This window comes from Eucalyptus grandis, chromosome 9 (assembly GCF_016545825.1).
Source record: "Eucalyptus grandis isolate ANBG69807.140 chromosome 9, ASM1654582v1, whole genome shotgun sequence".
Classification (NCBI taxonomy): Eukaryota; Viridiplantae; Streptophyta; class Magnoliopsida; order Myrtales; family Myrtaceae; genus Eucalyptus; species Eucalyptus grandis.
The window spans coordinates 20,000,688-20,005,729 of NC_052620.1; the positions used below are offsets into that span (position 1 = coordinate 20,000,688).

Here is a 5,042-nt window from a genome sequence, read left to right on the forward strand (position 1 = left end):
TGCCGATTATTTGGAGAAGTTATCGATTCATAGTTGTTGATCGACCACCAAGACATCAATATACAAGTTTATTGTCAACTTCGAGACTCTGATTGACTACCTAGCAATTGGGATTTTATTTTAATCAAGTAAGTCTGCATTTGGATTGTAATTCAACACCTTTATTTGTAAAGATTATACATTGGTTTGGTCACTATTAAATTTTGTTATTGCTTTCTTGAAATGATTATTTTCTGGTCATAACAAATAGTGCTACGTGTTTTTCCTCCAATATGTAATCTCTTTTTCCAACAATTCAGTTTCAGAATTTATAAAGGTTTGATGCTTATGTAAAATTCAGACCGTTGAAGGGATTTTCCAATTATAGCCGACGCAAGGCCAATCAGCTGCGCATCACACAATTTGCGAAAATAGACGTCTTCTAGTTATAGAACTCACTGGCGCAATCCACGACGGCGGCAGGTGGTGGGCCTGCATTTCTGTTAGGCAATACACGCTCGGGAAGAGACGATGACAACGCCGGATGGACATAAAGAAACGGTCGATTGACGAGCTTTGGAGGAAGAGCGTGGGCGCTGAAGAGGCAGGAATGGAGTTGATTCAAAGAGTGATATAATCATATAACCCATTTTCTGGCGCCACTGCTGGAGCGGAAAGGGAATCCCCTCCAAACTTTTCCTTTTTCTTTTTTTTTTTTTCTCCTCTTTTCAATTTATTTCCTTTTTCTTCCTTTCGGTGTATTTTACAAAAATTATCCTCCAAATAAGATAAAATTTTCATATTTCAGTTTGTAACTATCACTCCTTGGGAAGATCAAGGTGAGCCGTGATTTTTGTAGATCAACTCCTCAAGGTTTCATCTTGATTTTTAAAGTTGATTTAAAAATCACCCTCAATTAATTATAACGGCTATCGATGGTGAAATCGATATATATATATATATATATATATATATATATATATATATATATATATGCAAACAAATTTTAAAATGAAGAAAATTAAAAATTTGAACAGAGGAAAATAGAAGCTGATCGTAACCCTTCGGTGTTATGCAAACAAATTTAAAAATGAAGAAAATTAAAAATTTGAACGAGAGGAAAATAGAAGCTGATCGTAACCCTTCGGTGTCACAATTCTTCCAAGTCATGGTTGAAGGATGTCGACAAGCGACAAGATAGCATTTAAGCTTTGTAAATAAAGGAGGTGCGATAGCTCGTTCCGATTTTCCCAAATCTGGCGTGTGTTGCAATATGGATTTTATAGTGAATTATCTAAAAATTGCCACTAGACTTAATTATGAGGCTCGTGGCCCATGGGCTCGCCCAAGCCCAAACTAAGCCACGTGTACTCTAAAGGCACTTCTGGATTAATTGAAAAAGGCTAATTAGTTATAAAGCCCGACCCGAGTATTCTGTACGCAAAACTATTCTTTTATATTGGGCAAGCGTGGGCAAAAAATTAGGCCCGATCTCTAAGGGCCCGGCCCGAGCCCATCAATTAATCATTCCGGTCGCCACTGACACCCATCGCCGCCTCCGCCGCGTCGCGGTGGACGTCCGCCATCTCACAGCGGTACCAGCACCTGCTGGACATGCCGGTGCTGCACGTGTTGCGACGCTGGCGGTGGCGTGCGCGTACCTCGTCCGGGGCTTGCTTCACGAAGGCGTTCTACATCGTGACGCCCGCGCTGGGCATCTACATGCTGAACCCGCTCATCGGCTTCCTCTCCCCTCAGCTCGACCCGGAGCTCTAGGAACTCGCCGAAGGCGGCGGCTCGTCCCTTCCCACCCGAGGCTCCGACGAGTTCAAGCCCTTCGTCCGCCGCCTCCCCAAGTTCAGGTGTTGGTAGGTTTACGGTTGGGATCGGTTCGCATTATTATTTTCGATTGGTAATTGCATTTGGCTATCAATTGGATTTGGTGGATTTGATCTGCGTCATTTCTGGGGTGAAAGATCGAATTTGTGTTCCCGGTATTCTGAGTTAGAGGTATTTTGAGGGTGGAAAGACTCGTTGTAGTTGACGATTTGTGCCTTCAAGTCTGGATAACTTGGGAGGCAGACGGTATAGATTGAATTTGTGAGAAATTGGTAAAATTTTGTGTTTTTAATGTTTAGGAAGTGTTGTGTCATGCTTTTCAATTGAGGACTGATCCTAGTTTTTCTCAGTGAGAGTTGATTTAGGGGGCACTTTGGTATTCGTCATTCCGATTTGCTATTGATTGGATTTGGTGGAATTGATCTGCTTCATTTTGGAGGAGAAAGATTTCTGGATTCTCTGACTTCAAGTGGAAGGATTCAATTGGCATGATGATTTTAGCCTTCAACTTGGATTTCTTGGAGGACGTGGAATAATTTGGAATTTGTGAGAGACCGATTAAGTGTTAAGAATGTGATGCTTTTAGCTGGGCCTGGGGTGAAAAGGAGGCGCCTGAGGTCTCATGACTAGATTCAAAATCTAGAAACTGAAGAAGTTGAATGGTGTGGAAGCATCATGTTGTCTCGGTTTCATGTTTGCATTTTGTTATCACAAAACAGTCGCTTGTTCTTGACTTGAGACTGATTTTACGTGATGTAAAAATGCCTTTTTGATATGATTTTACTGTAAAAGCATTCTTGATCTAAAACTGTATATAATCTTTCTTTCCATTTACACGTAGACGCGTGAGTTTCTTCATGCGGGGCGATTGAAACTGATAACTTAAAGTTAATGGCAGTGAATTGAGAAGCTCAGACTCTCCCAGTGATGATATGTTTACTTCTTTTACGTCCTTTCAGATGTATAGCCTTTTTCTTAAACAATCTTTGACTGACAATATTCTTGTCATCTAATTGATTCAAAACCAATCAAGGTCTCGCACTAAATCGAGATTGTCATACAAAAGGGTCAAATGCATATGCTTTTGAAGATTCGAATTTCAATCCACTGATTACATTGGTTCCTATGAGAGCTTTTGGATATAAAAAAAAAATGACTTCCTGCTTAGATTGGATGGTTACTTAATGAACATGTTCTTCTTGTCTCGCAATGGAAGGTTACAAATCACATGGGCATTTGAGATTGCTTTCGTAATGATGTTCTTCAGCGTGGTTGATGTACCTGTCTTCTGGCCAGTACTCCTTTCGACTGGGTCATGTTGCTTACACTTACAATGAGGAGACAGGTAATGCTTATGGTCAAGTACAAATATGTCCCAATTTCTTTCGGCAAATGGGTATGCTGAACCTTTTTTTCTTTTCTTTTTTCCTCTGCATGTCTGCTTCTCCAATTTTTTGCTTTGTATACTAATTTTGCCTTTTGACTCTACTTTCTTTTTTATCAGCGCTATGATGGAAAGGGAGCATCTTCAACTGAGAGTGCGAGTCTTCCGAGGGATTAGATATTTCAAGTATGATCTATATATAGTTCTCGAGTAGGCTTGTCTTGTCCCTGGTGTCATGCCAGCTGATGGAGCTTTCTCACAGCAAAAGATTGGATCAGAAACTATTTTGGCATGTTGCCTGATACTCCACCTATCTTAAAGATCTTTTAGAAAGCCTACAAAAACCATCATGGAAACTTCTCGAGAGGAGTGTATTAATTGTAATTTTTCTGTCTTAGCTTTAATAAGGGGTAGTCCCAATTTGTTCTTTAGACATGGCATCTTTTTTTTCCTCTAAACTGCTGTCATTTTAATATAGCTGAAGTTCTTAGTTCCCTTTTGATGACCTATTTTGTGTTTATCTCCTCTTGTCCTTTATTAATTCTCCCTTGCCCATTCAATTTATGAGAGGATGTACTGTTGGAACATGAATTAGCTACGAAATCCTCATGATTTTAGATGATGACCTTCTGCTGGAAGTCAAGATTGTTTTTGCTTTCGAGTAGACAATAAAAGTGTCAGCCTTGGCCAGCTCAGTGTCCCTCTCTTGCTTGCCTTTCATGGGTTCGCAGTACATATACCGTCAGCCATGATTTGCTCTTATTTAAGATGGGAGGGGTTACTAGAAAGCTGCTTTAAAGATGCTTGTGGAGTTGTTAGGAGGCTTTGAGGTTTGTTCTAATGGCACAAGGCTTTTAGGAATTGGGAGAACAAATCTATTTGATCAACGTCCTCGGGGAAGTTGATCGAGTTGTCCATGAAGATTACGTATGAGGTGATGTCATTGCTGCAATCGAAGTGAGAATGCTCAAAGGCTATCAAGTTGAGGCAGAGTGACCTCGTCCCATTGTGGATCAGAAGCCATGGGATCTGGAGGATCTTGTCCTTGAACCAAATGTCCTAGATCTTGTCCTTGAACCAAATGTCCTAGAACCTGTCCATCTTCCTCTTTCTGAATTTGATCACAGCATACCGAAGCTCCGTCTCATAGTAAATGAGCTGCTGCCGCCTCTTATTGGTGACCCGGTTGGAGTGTGACCGTCGCTTTGATCAACGCCCTTGGCTCTGGCTTCAGCCCAAGTGGAGGAGGCTCTGCCAAAACTCTTCGAGGCAATGGAGCTCGCTCTAGTCTGATAACGGGTCAAAGGGGCCAGCATAGCTGAGAGACTCCAGCCTGTTGCGACTAAAGCTTGGTCAAAGGCTCGTCCATCGGCATTAGAGGATTGAAGAACCGGAGTGCCAACTTAGCCAAGAGCCTCTTCTGGTTGGGGTTGCCAAGCTGGAGGCTGAGCAGCTGGTCAAGTATGAAAAGCGGGATCTGACTCTCGAGCATGATCATGTCCCACTCAATCATGTGCATATGATTCCTGCATTGAGAAGACAAGGTCAATGTGAGGATAGCCAAGTCCCTTGAACCCCTTGGCGACTCCTTGGAATTGCTCAATCACAAAGCGCCCGTCAAGAATCATCATCTCCAAGAGCTCGTTGCTGCTCAGTGGATATCGTCCCCCTCATAGCAAGCGCAAGCTCTTTCCTTGACTCCTTCACTGAGTCTAGATAGAGGCTTATCTCACGACCAGTGCGCCTGAGGATGTGGTGGGGGTAGCACCACTTATGCTGGTCCTTCTAGCAAAGGCACTTCTTACTGTGGTGGTATTGGCCGAGGGAGACAATCGGGGTG

At 42.3% G+C, this 5,042-nt stretch overlaps 1 pseudogene; it reads left to right on the forward strand.

Moving 5' to 3' along the window:
- Positions 1-1,479: 1,479 nt before the first annotated feature.
- Positions 1,480-3,709, forward strand: LOC104418531 (annotated as a pseudogene).
- The last annotated feature ends 1,333 nt before the right edge of the window (positions 3,710-5,042 follow it).